This window comes from Doryrhamphus excisus, chromosome 13 (genome assembly GCF_030265055.1).
Source record: "Doryrhamphus excisus isolate RoL2022-K1 chromosome 13, RoL_Dexc_1.0, whole genome shotgun sequence".
Lineage (NCBI taxonomy): Eukaryota > Metazoa > Chordata > Actinopteri > Syngnathiformes > Syngnathidae > Doryrhamphus > Doryrhamphus excisus.
This window is the reverse complement of record NC_080478.1, coordinates 545,380-557,500: the sequence shown is the minus strand read 5'-3', so window position 1 is coordinate 557,500 and position 12,121 is coordinate 545,380. Positions and strand designations below refer to the sequence as shown.

The following is a 12,121-nucleotide window of genomic DNA, read 5'->3' as shown; positions in this document are numbered from 1 at the left end:
AGCAGGGGCGGGCCTGGTTAGTACTTGGATGGGAGACCGCCTGGGAATACCAGGTGCTGTAAGCTTTTTATGGTTTCTGCTCTTGCCTGACAGCAGAGGGCGCTGTTTGACACTTTTTGCTGGAGTCTAGTTTGGCCTGCGTCGCCTTCAAATAAGATTTTTTCAGTTGCCCTTAAAGCTTACGGCCATACTACCCTGAAAACGCCCGATCTCGTCCGATTTCGGAAGCTAAGCAGGGGCTGGCCTGGTTAGTACTTGGATGGGAGACCGCCTGGGAATACCAGGTGCTACCCTGAAAAAGCCCGATCTCGTCCGATCTCGGAAGCTAAGCAGGGGCGGGCCTGGTTAGTACTTGGATGGGAGACCGCCTGGGAATACCAGGCGCTGTAAGCTTTATATGGTTTCTGCTCTTGCCTGACAGCAGAGGGCGCTGTTTGACACTTTTTGCTGGAGTCTAGTTTGGCCTGCGTCGCCTTCAAATAGGATCTTTTCAGTTGATCTGGCAGCTTACGGCCATACTACGCTGAAAACGCCCGATCTCGGACGCTAAGCAGGGGCGGGCCTGGTTAGTACTTGGATGGGAGACCGCCTGGGAATACCAGGTGCTGTAAGCTTTTTTGCTGGAGTCTAGTTTGGCCTGCGTCGCCTTCAAATAGGATCTTTTCAGTTGACCTGGCAGCTTACGGCCATACTACCCTGAAAATGCCCGATCTCGTCCGATCTCGTAAGCTAAACAGGGGTGGGCCTGGTTAGTACTTGGATGGCAGACCGCCTGGGAATACCAGGTGCTGTAAGCTTTTTATGGTTTCTGCTCTTGCCTGACTGCAGAGGGCGCTGTTTGACACTTTTTGCTGGAGTCTAGTTTGGCCTGCGTCGCCTTCAAATAGGATTTTTTCAGTTGACCTGGCAGCTTACGGCCAAACTACCCTGAAAACGCCCGATCTCGGACGCTAAGCAGGGGCGGGCCTGGTTAGTACTTGGATGGGAGACCGCCTGGGAATACCAGGTGCTGTAAGCTTTTTATGGTTTCTGCTCTTGCCTGACAACAAAGGGCGCTGTTTGACACTTTTTGCCAGAGTCTAGTTTGGCCTGCGTCACCTTCAAATAGGATCTTTTCAGTTGACCTGGCAGCTTACGGCCATACTACCCTGAAAACGGCCGATCTCGTCCGATCTCGGAAGCTAAGCAGGGGCGGGCCTGGTTAGTACTTGGATGGGAGACCGCCTGGGAATACCAGGTGCTGTAAGGTTTTTATGGTTTCTGCTCTTGCCTGAAAGCAAAGGGCGCTGTTTGACACTTTTTGCTAGAGTCTAGTTTGGCCTGCGTCACCTTCAAATAGGATCTTTTCAGTTGACCTGGCAGCTTACGGACATACTACCCTGAAAAAGCCCGATCTCGTCCGATCTCGGAAGCTAAGCAGGGGCGGGCCTGGTTAGTACTTGGATGGGAGACCGCCTGGGAATACCAGGCGCTGTAAGCTTTATATGGTTTCTGCTCTTGCCTGACAGCAGAGGGCGCTGTTTGACACTTTTTGCTGGAGTCTAGTTTGGCCTGCGTCGCCTTCAAATAGGATCTTTTCAGTTGATCTGGCAGCTTACGGCCATACTACGCTGAAAACGCCCGATCTCGGACGCTAAGCAGGGGCGGGCCTGGTTAGTACTTGGATGGGAGACCGCCTGGGAATACCAGGTGCTGTAAGCTTTTTATGGTTTCTGCTCTTGCCTGACAGCAAAGGGCGCTGTTTGACACTTTTTGCCAGAGTCTAGTTTGGCCTGCGTCACCTTCAAATAGGATCTTTTCAGTTGACCTGTCATCTTACGGACATACTACCCTGAAAACGCCCGATCTCGTCCGATCTCGGAAGCTAAGCAGGGGCGGGCCTGGTTAGTACTTGGATGGGAGACCGCCTGGGAATACCAGGTGCTGTAAGCTTTTTATGGTTTCTGCTCTTGCCTGACAGCAGAGGGCGCTGTTTGACACTTTTTGCTGGAGTCTAGTTTGGCCTGCGTCGCCTTCAAATCAGATCTTTTCAGTTGTCCTGGCAGCTTACGGCAATACTACCCTGATAACGCCCGATCTCGTCAGATCACGGAAGCTAAGCAGGGGCGGGCCTGGTTAGTACTTGAAGGGGAGACCGCCTGGGAATACCAGGTGCTGTTAGCTTTTTATAGTTTCTGCTCTAGCCTGACAGCAGAGGGCGCTGTTTGACACTTTTTGCTGGAGTCTAGTTTGGCCTGCGTCGCCTTCAAATAAGATCTTTTCAGTTGTCCTGGCAGCTTACGGCCATACTACCCTGAAAACGTCCGATCTCGGATGCTAAGCAGGGGCCGGCCTGGTTAGTACTTGGATGGGAGACCGCCTGGGAATACCAGGTGCTGTAAGCTTTTTATGGTTTCTGCTCTTGCCTGACAGCAGAGGGCGCTGTTTGACACTTTTTGCTGGAGTCTAGTTTGGCCTGCGTCGCCTTCAAATAGGATCATTTTAGTTGACCTGGCAGCTTACGGCCATACTACCCTGAAAACGCCCGATCTCGGAAGCTAAGCAGGGGCGGGCCTGGTTAGTACTTGGATGGGAGACCGCCTGGGAATACCAGGTGCTGTAAGCTTTTTATGGTTTCTGCTCTTGCCTGACAGCAAAGGGCGCTGTTTGACACTTTTTGTCAGAGTCTAGTTTGGCCTGCGTCACCTTCAAATAGGATCTTTTCAGTTGACCTGGCAGTTTACGGCCATACTACCCTGAAAACGCCCGATCTCGGAAGCTAAGCAGGGGCGGGCCTGGTTAGTACTTGGATGGGAGATCGCCTGGGAATACCAGGTGCTGTAAGCTTTTTATGGTTTCTGCTCTTGCCTGACAGCAGAGGGCGCTGTTTGACATGTTTTGCTGGAGTCTAGTTTGGCCTGCGTCGCCTTCAAATAGGATCTTTTCAGTTGATCTGGCAGCTTACGGCCATACTACCCTGAAAACGCCCGATCTCGTCCGATCTCAGAAGCTAAGCAGGGGCTGGCCTGTTTAGTACTTGGATGGGAGACCGCCTGGGAATACCAGGTGTTGTAAGCTTTTTATGGTTTCTGCTCTTGCCTGACAGCAAAGGGCGCTGTTTGACACTTTTTGCCAGAGTCTAGTTTGGCCTGCGTCACCTTCAAATAGGATCTTTTCAGTTGACTTGGCAGCTTACGGCCATACTACCCTGAAAACGCCCGATCTCGTCCGATCTCGGAAGCTAAGCAGGGGCGGGCCTGTTTAGTACTTTGATGGGAGACCGCCTGGGAATACCAGGCGCTGTAAGCTTTATATGGTTTCTGCTCTTGCCTGACAGCAGAGGGCGCTGTTTGACACTTTTTGCTGGAGTCTAGTTTGGCCTGCGTCGCCTTCAAATAGGATCTTTTCAGTTGATCTGGCAGCTTACGGCCATACTACCCTGAAAACGCCCGATCTCGGACGCTAAGCAGGGGCGGGCCTGGTTAGTACTTGGATGGGAGACCGCCTGGGAATACCAGGTGCTGTAAGCTTTTTATGGTTTCTGCTCTTGCCTGACAGCAGAGGGCGCTGTTTGACACTTTTTGCTGGAGTCTAGTTTGGCCTGCGTCGCCTTCAAATAGGATCATTTTAGTTGACCTGGCAGCTTACGGCCATACTACCCTGAAAACGCCCGATCTCGGAAGCTAAGCAGGGGCGGGCCTGGTTAGTAGTTGGATGGGAGACCGCCTGGGAATACCAGGTGCTGTAAGCTTTTTATGGTTTCTGCTCTTGCCTGACAGCAAAGGGCGCTGTTTGACACTTTTTGTCAGAGTCTAGTTTGGCCTGCGTCACCTTCAAATAGGATCTTTTCAGTTGACCTGGCAGTTTACGGCCATACTACCCTGAAAACGCCCGATCTCGGAAGCTAAGCAGGGGCGGGCCTGGTTAGTACTTGGATGGGAGATCGCCTGGGAATACCAGGTGCTGTAAGCTTTTTATGGTTTCTGCTCTTGCCTGACAGCAGAGGGCGCTGTTTGACATGTTTTGCTGGAGTCTAGTTTGGCCTGCGTCGCCTTCAAATAGGATCTTTTCAGTTGATCTGGCAGCTTACGGCCATACTACCCTGAAAACGCCCGATCTCGTCCGATCTCAGAAGCTAAGCAGGGGCTGGCCTGTTTAGTACTTGGATGGGAGACCGCCTGGGAATACCAGGTGTTGTAAGCTTTTTATGGTTTCTGCTCTTGCCTGACAGCAAAGGGCGCTGTTTGACACTTTTTGCCAGAGTCTAGTTTGGCCTGCGTCACCTTCAAATAGGATCTTTTCAGTTGACTTGGCAGCTTACGGCCATACTACCCTGAAAACGCCCGATCTCGTCCGATCTCGGAAGCTAAGCAGGGGCGGGCCTGTTTAGTACTTTGATGGGAGACCGCCTGGGAATACCAGGTGCTGTAAGCTTTTTATGGTTTCTGCTCTTGCCTGACAGCAGAGGGCGCTGTTTGACACTTTTTGCTGGAGTCTAGTTTGGCCTGCGTCACCTTCAAATAGGATCTTTTCAGTTGACCTGGCAGCTTACGGCCATACTACCCTTAAAATGCCTGATCTCGTCCGATCTTGGAAGCTAAGCAGGGGCGGGCCTGGTTAGTACTTGGATGGGAGACCGCCTGGGAATACCAGGTGCTGTAAGCTTTTTATGGTTTCTGCTCTTGGCTGACAGCAGAGGGCGCTGTTTGACACTTTTTGCTGGAGTCTAGTTTGGCCTGCGTCACCTTCAAATAGGATCTTTTCAGTTGACTTGGCAGCTTACGGCCATACTACCCTTAAAACGCCTGATCTCGTCCGATCTCGGAAGCTAAGCAGGGGCGGGCCTGGTTAGTACTTGGATGGGAGACCGCCTGGGAATACCAGGTGCTGTAAGCTTTTTATGGTTTCTGCTCTTGCCTGACAGCAAAGGGCGCTGTTTGACACTTTTTGTCAGAGTCTAGTTTGGCCTGCGTCACCTTCAAATAGGATCTTTTCAGTTGACCTGGCAGTTTACGGCCATACTACCCTGAAAACGCCCGATCTCGTCCGATCTCGGAAGCTAAGCAGGGGCGGGCCTGCTTAGTACTTGGATGGGAGACCGCCTGGGAATACCAGGTGGTGTAAGCTTTTTATGGTTTCTGCTCTTGCCTGACTGCAGAGGGCGCTGTTTGACACTTTTTGCTGGAGTCTAGTTTGGCCTGCGTCGCCTTCAAATAAGATTTTTTCAGTTGCCCTTAAAGCTAACGGCCATATTACCCTGAAAACGCCCGATCTCGTCCGATCTCGGAAGCTAAGCAGGGGCTGGCCTGGTTAGTACTTGGATGGGAGACCGCCTGGGAATACTAGGTGCTGTAAGCTTTTTATGGTTTCTGTTCTTGCCTGACAGCAGAGGGCGCTGTTTGACACTTTTTGCTGGAGTCTAGTTTGGCCTGCGTCGCCTTCAAATAAGATTTTTTCAGTTGCCCTTAAAGCTTATGGCCATACTACCCTGAAAACGCCCGATCTCGTCCGATCTCGGAAGCAAAGCAGGGGCGGGCCTGGTTAGTACTTGGATGGGAGACCGCCTGGGAATACCAGGTGCTGTAAGCTTTTTATGGTTTCTGCTCTTGCCTGACAGCAGAGGGCGCTGTTTGACACTTTTTGCTGGAGTCTAGTTTGGCCTGCGTCGCCTTCAAATAAGATTTTTTCAGTTGCCCTTAAAGCTTACGGCCATACTACCCTGAAAACGCCCGATCTCGTCCGATTTCGGAAGCTAAGCAGGGGCTGTTCTGGTTAGTACTTGGATGGGAGACCGCCTGGGAATACCAGGTGCTACCCTGAAAAAGCCCGATCTCGTCCGATCTCGGAAGCTAAGCAGGGGCGGGCCTGGTTAGTACTTGGATGGGAGACCGCCTGGGAATACCAGGCGCTGTAAGCTTTATATGGTTTCTGCTCTTGCCTGACAGCAGAGGGCGCTGTTTGACACTTTTTGCTGGAGTCTAGTTTGGCCTGCGTCGCCTTCAAATAGGATCTTTTCAGTTGATCTGGCAGCTTACGGCCATACTACGCTGAAAACGCCCGATCTCGGACGCTAAGCAGGGGCGGGCCTGGTTAGTACTTGGATGGGAGACCGCCTGGGAATACCAGGTGCTGTAAGCTTTTTATGGTTTCTGCTCTTGCCTGACAGCAAAGGGCGCTGTTTGACACTTTTTGCCAGAGTCTAGTTTGGCCTGCGTCACCTTCAAATAGGATCTTTTCAGTTGACCTGTCATCTTACGGACATACTACCCTGAAAACGCCCGATCTCGTCCGATCTCGGAAGCTAAGCAGGGGCGGGCCTGGTTAGTACTTGGATGGGAGACCGCCTGGGAATACCAGGTGCTGTAAGCTTTTTATGGTTTCTGCTCTTGCCTGACAGCAGAGGGCGCTGTTTGACACTTTTTGCTGGAGTCTAGTTTGGCCTGCGTCGCCTTCAAATCAGATCTTTTCAGTTGTCCTGGCAGCTTACGGCAATACTACCCTGATAACGCCCGATCTCGTCAGATCACGGAAGCTAAGCAGGGGCGGGCCTGGTTAGTACTTGGATGGGAGACCGCCTGGGAATACCAGGTGCTGTAAGCTTTTTATGGTTTCTGCTCTTGCCTGACAGCAGAGGGCGCTGTTTGACATGTTTTGCTGGAGTCCAGTTTGGCCTGCGTCGCCTTCAAATAGGATCTTTTCAGTTGATCTGGCAGCTTACGGCCATACTACCCTGAAAACGCCCGATCTCGTCCGATCTCAGAAGCTAAGCAGGGGCTGGCCTGTTTAGTACTTGGATGGGAGACCGCCTGGGAATACCAGGTGTTGTAAGCTTTTTATGGTTTCTGCTCTTGCCTGACAGCAAAGGGCGCTGTTTGACACTTTTTGCCAGAGTCTAGTTTGGCCTGCGTCACCTTCAAATAGGATCTTTTCAGTTGACTTGGCAGCTTACGGCCATACTACCCTGAAAACGCCCGATCTCGTCCGATCTCGGAAGCTAAGCAGGGGCGGGCCTGTTTAGTACTTTGATGGGAGACCGCCTGGGAATACCAGGCGCTGTAAGCTTTATATGGTTTCTGCTCTTGCCTGACAGCAGAGGGCGCTGTTTGACACTTTTTGCTGGAGTCTAGTTTGGCCTGCGTCGCCTTCAAATAGGATCTTTTCAGTTGATCTGGCAGCTTACGGCCATACTACCCTGAAAACGCCCGATCTCGGACGCTAAGCAGGGGCGGGCCTGGTTAGTACTTGGATGGGAGACCGCCTGGGAATACCAGGTGCTGTAAGCTTTTTATGGTTTCTGCTCTTGCCTGACAGCAGAGGGCGCTGTTTGACACTTTTTGCTGGAGTCGAGTTTGGCCTGCGTCGCCTTCAAATAGGATCTTTTCAGTTGCGCTGGCAGCTTACGGCCATACTACCCTGAAAATGCCCGATCTCGTCCGATCTCGTAAGCTAAACAGGGGTGGGCCTGGTTAGTACTTGGATGGGAGACCGCCTGGGAATACCAGGTGCTGTAAGCTTTTTATGGTTTCTGCTCTTGCCTGACTGCAGAAGGCGCTGTTTGACACTTTTTGCTGGAGTCTAGTTTGGCCTGCGTCGCCTTCAAATAGGATCTTTTCAGTTGCCTTGGCAGCTTACAGCCATACTACCCTGAAAACGCCCGATCTCATCCGATCTCGGAAGCTAAGCAGGGGCGGGCCTGGTTAGTACTTGGATGGGAGACCGCCTGGGAATACCAGGTGCTGTAAGCTTTTTATGGTTTCTGCTCTTGCCTGACAGCAGAGGGCGCTGTTTGACACTTTTTGCTGGAGTCTAGTTTGGCCTGCGTCGCCTTCAAATAAGATTTTTTCAGTTGCCCTTAAAGCTAACGGCCATACTACCCTGAAAATGCCCGATCTCGTCCGATCTCGTAAGCTAAACATGGGTGGGCCTGGTTAATACTTGGATGGGAGACCGCCTGGGAATACCAGGTGCTGTAAGCTTTTTATGGTTTCTGCTCTTGCCTGACAGCAGAGGGCGCTGTTTGACACTTTTTGCTGGAGTCTAGTTTGGCCTGCGTCGCCTTCAAATAGGATCATTTCAGTTGACCTGGCAGGTTACGGCCATACTACCCTTAAAACGCCTGATCTCGTCCGATCTCGGAAGCTAAGCAGGGGCGGGCCTGGTTAGTACTTGGATGGGAGACCGCCTGGGAATACCAGGTGCTTTAAGCTTTTTATGGTTTCTGCTCTTGCCTGACTGCAGAAGGCGCTGTTTGACACTTTTTGCTGGAGTCTAGTTTGGCCTGCGTCGCCTTCAAATAGGATCTTTTCAGTTGCCTTGGCAGCTTACAGCCATACTACCCTGAAAACGCCCAATCTCATCCGATCTCGGAAGCTAAGCAGGGGCGGGCCTGGTTAGTACTTGGATGGGAGACCGCCTGGGAATACCAGGTGCTGTAAGCTTTTTATGGTTTCTGCTCTTGCCTGACAGCAGAGGGCGCTGTTTGACACTTTTTGCTGGAGTCTAGTTTGGCCTGCGTCGCCTTCAAATAAGATTTTTTCAGTTGCCCTTAAAGCTAACGGCCATACTACCCTGAAAACGCCCGATCTCGTCCGATCTCGGAAGCTAAGCAGGGGCTGGCCTGGTTAGTACTTGGATGGGAGACCGCCTGGGAATACTAGGTGCTGTAAGCTTCTTTTTATGGTTTCTGTTCTTGCCTGACAGCAGAGGGCGCTGTTTGACACTTTTTGCTGGAGTCTAGTTTGGCCTGCGTCGCCTTCAAATAAGATTTTTTCAGTTGCCCTTAAAGCTTACGGCCATACTACCCTGAAAACGCCCGATCTCGTCCGATCTCGGAAGCAAAGCAGGGGTGGGCCTGGTTAGTACTTGGATGGGAGACCGCCTGGGAATACCAGGTGCTGTAAGATTTTTATGGTTTCTGCTCTTGCCTGACAGCAGAGGGCGCTGTTTGACACTTTTTGCTGGAGTCTAGTTTGGCCTGCGTCGCCTTCAAATAGGATCTTTTCAGTTGATCCGGCAGCTTACGGCCATACTACCCTGAAAACGCCCGATCTCGTCCGATCTCGTAAGCTAAACAGGGGTGGGCCTGGTTAGTACTTGGATGGGAGACCGCCTGGGAATACCAGGTGCTGTAAGCTTTTTATGGTTTCTGCTCTTGCCTGACAGCAGAGGGCGCTGTTTGACACTTTTTCCTGGAGTCTAGTTTGGCCTGCGTCGCCTTCAAATAGGATCTTTTCAGTTGCCTTGGCAGCTTACAGCCATACTACCCTGAAAACGCCCGATCTCATCCGATCTCGGAAGCTAAGCAGGGGCCTGGTTAGTACTTGGATGGGAGACCGCCTAGGAATACCAGGTGCTGTAAGCTTTTTATGGTTTCTGCTCTTGCCTGAAAGCAGAGGGCGCTGTTTGACACTTTTTGCTGGAGTCTAGTTTGGCCTGCGTCGCCTTCAAATAGGATCTTTTAAGTTGCCCTGGCAGCTTACGGCCATACTACCCTGAAAACGCCCGATCTCGGAAGCTAAGCAGGGGCGGGCCTGGTTAGTACTTGGATGGGAGACCGCCTGGGAATACCAGGTGCTGTAAGCTTTTTATGGTTTCTGCTCTTGCCTGACAGCAGAGGGCGCTGTTTGAGACTTTTTGCTGGAGTCTAGTTTGGCCTGCGTCACCTTCAAATAGGATCTTTTCAGTTGACCTGGCAGCTTACGGCCATACTACCCTGAAAACGCCCGATCTCGGAAGCTAAGCAGGGGCGGGCCTGGTTAGTACTTGGATGGGAGACCGCCTGGGAATACCAGGTGCTGTAAGCTTTTTATGGTTTCTGCTCTTGCCTGACAGCAAAGGGCGCTGTTTGACACTTTTTGTCAGAGTCTAGTTTGGCATGCGTCACCTTCAAATAGGATCTTTTCAGTTGACCTGGCAGTTTACAGCCATACTACCCTGAAACGCCCGATCTCGTCCGATCTCGGAAGCTAAGCAGGGGCGGTCCTGGTTAGTACTTGGATGGGAGACCGCCTGGGAATACCAGGTGCTGTAAGCTTTTTATGGTTTCTGCTCTTGCCTGACAGCAGAGGGCGCTGTTTGACACTTTTTGCTGGAGTCTAGTTTGGCCTGCGTCGCCTTCAAATAGGATCTTTTCAGTTGACCTGGCAGGTTACGGCCATACTACCCTTAAAACGCCTGATCTCGTCCGATCTCGGAAGCTAAGCAGGGGCGGGCCTGGTTAGTACTTGGATGGGAGACCGCCTGGGAATACCAGGTGCTGTAAGCTTTTTATGGTTTCTGCTCTTGCCTGACTGCAGAAGGCGCTGTTTGACACTTTTTGCTGGAGTCTAGTTTGGCCTGCGTCGCCTTCAAATAGGATCTTTTCAGTTGCCTTGGCAGCTTACAGCCATACTACCCTGAAAACGCCCGATCTCATCCGATCTCGGAAGCTAAGCAGGGGCGGGCCTGGTTAGTACTTGGATGGGAGACCGCATGGGAATACCAGGTGCTGTAAGCTTTTTATGGTTTCTGCTCTTGCCTGACAGCAGAGGGCGCTGTTTGACACTTTTTGCTGGAGTCTAGTTTGGCCTGCGTCGCCTTCAAATAAGATTTTTTCAGTTGCCCTTAAAGCTAACGGCCATACTACCCTGAAAATGCCCGATCTCGTCCGATCTCGTAAGCTAAACATGGGTGGGCCTGGTTAGTACTTGGATGGGAGACCGCCTGGGAATACCAGGTGCTGTAAGCTTTTTATGGTTTCTGCTCTTGCCTGACAGCAGAGGGCGCTGTTTGACACTTTTTGCTGGAGTCTAGTTTGGCCTGCGTCGCCTTCAAATAGGATCTTTTCAGTTGACCTGGCAGGTTACGGCCATACTACCCTTAAAACGCCTGATCTCGTCCGATCTCGGAAGCTAAGCAGGGGCGGGCCTGGTTAGTACTTGGATGGGAGACCGCCTGGGAATACCAGGTGCTGTAAGCTTTTTATGGTTTCTGCTCTTGCCTGACTGCAGAAGGCGCTGTTTGACACTTTTTGCTGGAGTCTAGTTTGGCCTGCGTCGCCTTCAAATAGGATCTTTTCAGTTGCCTTGGCAGCTTACAGCCATACTACCCTGAAAACGCCCGATCTCATCCGATCTCGGAAGCTAAGCAGGGGCGGGCCTGGTTAGTACTTGGATGGGAGACCGCCTGGGAATACCAGGTGCTGTAAGCTTTTTATGGTTTCTGCTCTTGCCTGACAGCAGAGGGCGCTGTTTGACACTTTTTGCTGGAGTCTAGTTTGGCCTGCGTCGCCTTCAAATAAGATTTTTTCAGTTGCCCTTAAAGCTAACGGCCATACTACCCTGAAAACGCCCGATCTCGTCCGATCTCGGAAGCTAAGCAGGGGCTGGCCTGGTTAGTACTTGGATGGGAGACCGCCTGGGAATACTAGGTGCTGTAAGCTTCTTTTTATGGTTTCTGTTCTTGCCTGACAGCAGAGGGCGCTGTTTGACACTTTTTGCTGGAGTCTAGTTTGGCCTGCGTCGCCTTCAAATAAGATTTTTTCAGTTGCCCTTAAAGCTTACGGCCATACTACCCTGAAAACGCCCGATCTCGTCCGATCTCGGAAGCAAAGCAGGGGCGGGCCTGGTTAGTACTTGGATGGGAGACCGCCTGGGAATACCAGGTGCTGTAAGCTTTTTATGGTTTCTGCTCTTGCCTGACAGCAGAGGGCGCTGTTTGACACTTTTTGCTGGAGTCTAGTTTGGCCTGCTTCGCCTTCAAATAGGATCTTTTCAGTTGATCTGGCAGCTTACGGCCATACTACCCTGAAAACGCCCGATCTCGTCCGATCTCGTAAGCTAAACAGGGGTGGGCCTGGTTAGTACTTGGATGGGAGACCGCCTGGGAATACCAGGTGCTGTAAGCTTTTTATGGTTTCTGCTCTTGCCTGACAGCAGAGGGCGCTGTTTGACACTTTTTCCTGGAGTCTAGTTTGGCCTGCGTCGCCTTCAAATAGGATCTTTTCAGTTGCCTTGGCAGCTTACAGCCATACTACCCTGAAAACGCCCGATCTCATCCGATCTCGGAAGCTAAGCAGGGGCGGGCCTGGTTAGTACTTGGATGGGAGACCGCCTAGGAATACCAGGTGCTGTAAGCTTTTTATGGTTTCTGCTCTTGCCTGAAA

General features: G+C 51.6%; 36 non-coding genes and 17 pseudogenes across 36 annotated transcripts in view; all 53 read left to right on the top strand.

The window, feature by feature from the left end:
- Positions 1–65, top strand: part of LOC131143055 (5S ribosomal RNA) — a 119-nt gene extending 54 nt beyond the window's left edge. The window contains exon 1 of the ribosomal RNA XR_009133109.1: positions 1–65. This exon is cut by the window's left edge and continues 54 nt beyond it. This is a non-coding gene — a ribosomal RNA (5S ribosomal RNA).
- Positions 66–177: 112 nt separating this feature from the next.
- Positions 178–294, top strand: LOC131142190 (5S ribosomal RNA; annotated as a pseudogene).
- Positions 295–505: 211 nt separating this feature from the next.
- On the top strand, positions 506–614 carry LOC131141952 (5S ribosomal RNA; annotated as a pseudogene).
- Positions 615–678: 64 nt separating this feature from the next.
- On the top strand, positions 679–797 carry LOC131099604 (5S ribosomal RNA). The gene has a single exon (XR_009118428.1). It is a non-coding gene; the product is annotated as a 5S ribosomal RNA (ribosomal RNA).
- A 112-nt stretch (positions 798–909) lies between these two features.
- On the top strand, positions 910–1,018 carry LOC131141592 (5S ribosomal RNA; annotated as a pseudogene).
- Positions 1,019–1,130: 112 nt separating this feature from the next.
- On the top strand, positions 1,131–1,249 carry LOC131098827 (5S ribosomal RNA). Its single transcript, XR_009117680.1, has one exon. It is a non-coding gene; the product is annotated as a 5S ribosomal RNA (ribosomal RNA).
- A 112-nt stretch (positions 1,250–1,361) lies between these two features.
- Positions 1,362–1,480, top strand: LOC131099517 (5S ribosomal RNA). Its single transcript, XR_009118345.1, has one exon. It is a non-coding gene; the product is annotated as a 5S ribosomal RNA (ribosomal RNA).
- A 112-nt stretch (positions 1,481–1,592) lies between these two features.
- Positions 1,593–1,701, top strand: LOC131141951 (5S ribosomal RNA; annotated as a pseudogene).
- A 112-nt stretch (positions 1,702–1,813) lies between these two features.
- On the top strand, positions 1,814–1,932 carry LOC131098198 (5S ribosomal RNA). The gene has a single exon (XR_009117075.1). It is a non-coding gene; the product is annotated as a 5S ribosomal RNA (ribosomal RNA).
- Positions 1,933–2,044: 112 nt separating this feature from the next.
- LOC131101029 (5S ribosomal RNA) lies at positions 2,045–2,163 on the top strand (annotated as a pseudogene).
- Positions 2,164–2,275: 112 nt separating this feature from the next.
- Positions 2,276–2,384, top strand: LOC131142335 (5S ribosomal RNA; annotated as a pseudogene).
- Positions 2,385–2,496: 112 nt separating this feature from the next.
- LOC131100495 (5S ribosomal RNA) lies at positions 2,497–2,605 on the top strand (annotated as a pseudogene).
- Positions 2,606–2,717: 112 nt separating this feature from the next.
- LOC131141396 (5S ribosomal RNA) lies at positions 2,718–2,826 on the top strand (annotated as a pseudogene).
- A 112-nt stretch (positions 2,827–2,938) lies between these two features.
- LOC131099592 (5S ribosomal RNA) lies at positions 2,939–3,057 on the top strand. The gene has a single exon (XR_009118417.1). It is a non-coding gene; the product is annotated as a 5S ribosomal RNA (ribosomal RNA).
- A 112-nt stretch (positions 3,058–3,169) lies between these two features.
- On the top strand, positions 3,170–3,288 carry LOC131097560 (5S ribosomal RNA). The gene has a single exon (XR_009116459.1). It is a non-coding gene; the product is annotated as a 5S ribosomal RNA (ribosomal RNA).
- A 112-nt stretch (positions 3,289–3,400) lies between these two features.
- On the top strand, positions 3,401–3,509 carry LOC131140821 (5S ribosomal RNA; annotated as a pseudogene).
- Positions 3,510–3,621: 112 nt separating this feature from the next.
- LOC131140896 (5S ribosomal RNA) lies at positions 3,622–3,730 on the top strand (annotated as a pseudogene).
- A 112-nt stretch (positions 3,731–3,842) lies between these two features.
- On the top strand, positions 3,843–3,951 carry LOC131141395 (5S ribosomal RNA; annotated as a pseudogene).
- A 112-nt stretch (positions 3,952–4,063) lies between these two features.
- On the top strand, positions 4,064–4,182 carry LOC131099591 (5S ribosomal RNA). Its single transcript, XR_009118416.1, has one exon. It is a non-coding gene; the product is annotated as a 5S ribosomal RNA (ribosomal RNA).
- A 112-nt stretch (positions 4,183–4,294) lies between these two features.
- Positions 4,295–4,413, top strand: LOC131142926 (5S ribosomal RNA). The gene has a single exon (XR_009132986.1). It is a non-coding gene; the product is annotated as a 5S ribosomal RNA (ribosomal RNA).
- Positions 4,414–4,525: 112 nt separating this feature from the next.
- Positions 4,526–4,644, top strand: LOC131099187 (5S ribosomal RNA). The gene has a single exon (XR_009118023.1). It is a non-coding gene; the product is annotated as a 5S ribosomal RNA (ribosomal RNA).
- A 112-nt stretch (positions 4,645–4,756) lies between these two features.
- LOC131143369 (5S ribosomal RNA) lies at positions 4,757–4,875 on the top strand. Its single transcript, XR_009133418.1, has one exon. It is a non-coding gene; the product is annotated as a 5S ribosomal RNA (ribosomal RNA).
- A 112-nt stretch (positions 4,876–4,987) lies between these two features.
- Positions 4,988–5,106, top strand: LOC131099225 (5S ribosomal RNA). Its single transcript, XR_009118060.1, has one exon. It is a non-coding gene; the product is annotated as a 5S ribosomal RNA (ribosomal RNA).
- Positions 5,107–5,218: 112 nt separating this feature from the next.
- LOC131099451 (5S ribosomal RNA) lies at positions 5,219–5,337 on the top strand. Its single transcript, XR_009118284.1, has one exon. It is a non-coding gene; the product is annotated as a 5S ribosomal RNA (ribosomal RNA).
- Positions 5,338–5,449: 112 nt separating this feature from the next.
- LOC131143054 (5S ribosomal RNA) lies at positions 5,450–5,568 on the top strand. Its single transcript, XR_009133108.1, has one exon. It is a non-coding gene; the product is annotated as a 5S ribosomal RNA (ribosomal RNA).
- A 112-nt stretch (positions 5,569–5,680) lies between these two features.
- Positions 5,681–5,797, top strand: LOC131142519 (5S ribosomal RNA; annotated as a pseudogene).
- Positions 5,798–6,008: 211 nt separating this feature from the next.
- Positions 6,009–6,117, top strand: LOC131141950 (5S ribosomal RNA; annotated as a pseudogene).
- Positions 6,118–6,229: 112 nt separating this feature from the next.
- On the top strand, positions 6,230–6,348 carry LOC131098197 (5S ribosomal RNA). Its single transcript, XR_009117074.1, has one exon. It is a non-coding gene; the product is annotated as a 5S ribosomal RNA (ribosomal RNA).
- Positions 6,349–6,460: 112 nt separating this feature from the next.
- Positions 6,461–6,579, top strand: LOC131099149 (5S ribosomal RNA). Its single transcript, XR_009117987.1, has one exon. It is a non-coding gene; the product is annotated as a 5S ribosomal RNA (ribosomal RNA).
- A 112-nt stretch (positions 6,580–6,691) lies between these two features.
- On the top strand, positions 6,692–6,810 carry LOC131099590 (5S ribosomal RNA). The gene has a single exon (XR_009118415.1). It is a non-coding gene; the product is annotated as a 5S ribosomal RNA (ribosomal RNA).
- Positions 6,811–6,922: 112 nt separating this feature from the next.
- Positions 6,923–7,041, top strand: LOC131097559 (5S ribosomal RNA). The gene has a single exon (XR_009116458.1). It is a non-coding gene; the product is annotated as a 5S ribosomal RNA (ribosomal RNA).
- A 112-nt stretch (positions 7,042–7,153) lies between these two features.
- LOC131140820 (5S ribosomal RNA) lies at positions 7,154–7,262 on the top strand (annotated as a pseudogene).
- Positions 7,263–7,374: 112 nt separating this feature from the next.
- Positions 7,375–7,493, top strand: LOC131098255 (5S ribosomal RNA). Its single transcript, XR_009117131.1, has one exon. It is a non-coding gene; the product is annotated as a 5S ribosomal RNA (ribosomal RNA).
- Positions 7,494–7,605: 112 nt separating this feature from the next.
- Positions 7,606–7,724, top strand: LOC131099720 (5S ribosomal RNA). The gene has a single exon (XR_009118520.1). It is a non-coding gene; the product is annotated as a 5S ribosomal RNA (ribosomal RNA).
- Positions 7,725–7,836: 112 nt separating this feature from the next.
- Positions 7,837–7,955, top strand: LOC131100941 (5S ribosomal RNA; annotated as a pseudogene).
- A 112-nt stretch (positions 7,956–8,067) lies between these two features.
- On the top strand, positions 8,068–8,186 carry LOC131100127 (5S ribosomal RNA). Its single transcript, XR_009118892.1, has one exon. It is a non-coding gene; the product is annotated as a 5S ribosomal RNA (ribosomal RNA).
- A 112-nt stretch (positions 8,187–8,298) lies between these two features.
- LOC131143238 (5S ribosomal RNA) lies at positions 8,299–8,417 on the top strand. Its single transcript, XR_009133292.1, has one exon. It is a non-coding gene; the product is annotated as a 5S ribosomal RNA (ribosomal RNA).
- A 112-nt stretch (positions 8,418–8,529) lies between these two features.
- LOC131098349 (5S ribosomal RNA) lies at positions 8,530–8,648 on the top strand. Its single transcript, XR_009117225.1, has one exon. It is a non-coding gene; the product is annotated as a 5S ribosomal RNA (ribosomal RNA).
- A 115-nt stretch (positions 8,649–8,763) lies between these two features.
- On the top strand, positions 8,764–8,882 carry LOC131097228 (5S ribosomal RNA). Its single transcript, XR_009116140.1, has one exon. It is a non-coding gene; the product is annotated as a 5S ribosomal RNA (ribosomal RNA).
- Positions 8,883–8,994: 112 nt separating this feature from the next.
- On the top strand, positions 8,995–9,113 carry LOC131097495 (5S ribosomal RNA). The gene has a single exon (XR_009116397.1). It is a non-coding gene; the product is annotated as a 5S ribosomal RNA (ribosomal RNA).
- A 112-nt stretch (positions 9,114–9,225) lies between these two features.
- Positions 9,226–9,340, top strand: LOC131100300 (5S ribosomal RNA). The gene has a single exon (XR_009119051.1). It is a non-coding gene; the product is annotated as a 5S ribosomal RNA (ribosomal RNA).
- A 112-nt stretch (positions 9,341–9,452) lies between these two features.
- On the top strand, positions 9,453–9,561 carry LOC131100494 (5S ribosomal RNA; annotated as a pseudogene).
- A 112-nt stretch (positions 9,562–9,673) lies between these two features.
- On the top strand, positions 9,674–9,782 carry LOC131100492 (5S ribosomal RNA; annotated as a pseudogene).
- A 112-nt stretch (positions 9,783–9,894) lies between these two features.
- LOC131099699 (5S ribosomal RNA) lies at positions 9,895–10,012 on the top strand. Its single transcript, XR_009118517.1, has one exon. It is a non-coding gene; the product is annotated as a 5S ribosomal RNA (ribosomal RNA).
- Positions 10,013–10,124: 112 nt separating this feature from the next.
- On the top strand, positions 10,125–10,243 carry LOC131098692 (5S ribosomal RNA). Its single transcript, XR_009117555.1, has one exon. It is a non-coding gene; the product is annotated as a 5S ribosomal RNA (ribosomal RNA).
- Positions 10,244–10,355: 112 nt separating this feature from the next.
- On the top strand, positions 10,356–10,474 carry LOC131140856 (5S ribosomal RNA). Its single transcript, XR_009132471.1, has one exon. It is a non-coding gene; the product is annotated as a 5S ribosomal RNA (ribosomal RNA).
- Positions 10,475–10,586: 112 nt separating this feature from the next.
- LOC131100152 (5S ribosomal RNA) lies at positions 10,587–10,705 on the top strand. The gene has a single exon (XR_009118916.1). It is a non-coding gene; the product is annotated as a 5S ribosomal RNA (ribosomal RNA).
- Positions 10,706–10,817: 112 nt separating this feature from the next.
- Positions 10,818–10,936, top strand: LOC131098691 (5S ribosomal RNA). Its single transcript, XR_009117554.1, has one exon. It is a non-coding gene; the product is annotated as a 5S ribosomal RNA (ribosomal RNA).
- Positions 10,937–11,048: 112 nt separating this feature from the next.
- Positions 11,049–11,167, top strand: LOC131099607 (5S ribosomal RNA). The gene has a single exon (XR_009118431.1). It is a non-coding gene; the product is annotated as a 5S ribosomal RNA (ribosomal RNA).
- A 112-nt stretch (positions 11,168–11,279) lies between these two features.
- On the top strand, positions 11,280–11,398 carry LOC131098348 (5S ribosomal RNA). Its single transcript, XR_009117224.1, has one exon. It is a non-coding gene; the product is annotated as a 5S ribosomal RNA (ribosomal RNA).
- A 115-nt stretch (positions 11,399–11,513) lies between these two features.
- LOC131142759 (5S ribosomal RNA) lies at positions 11,514–11,632 on the top strand. Its single transcript, XR_009132826.1, has one exon. It is a non-coding gene; the product is annotated as a 5S ribosomal RNA (ribosomal RNA).
- A 112-nt stretch (positions 11,633–11,744) lies between these two features.
- Positions 11,745–11,863, top strand: LOC131097494 (5S ribosomal RNA). Its single transcript, XR_009116396.1, has one exon. It is a non-coding gene; the product is annotated as a 5S ribosomal RNA (ribosomal RNA).
- A 112-nt stretch (positions 11,864–11,975) lies between these two features.
- Positions 11,976–12,094, top strand: LOC131101175 (5S ribosomal RNA). The gene has a single exon (XR_009119169.1). It is a non-coding gene; the product is annotated as a 5S ribosomal RNA (ribosomal RNA).
- Positions 12,095–12,121: the final 27 nt, after the last annotated feature.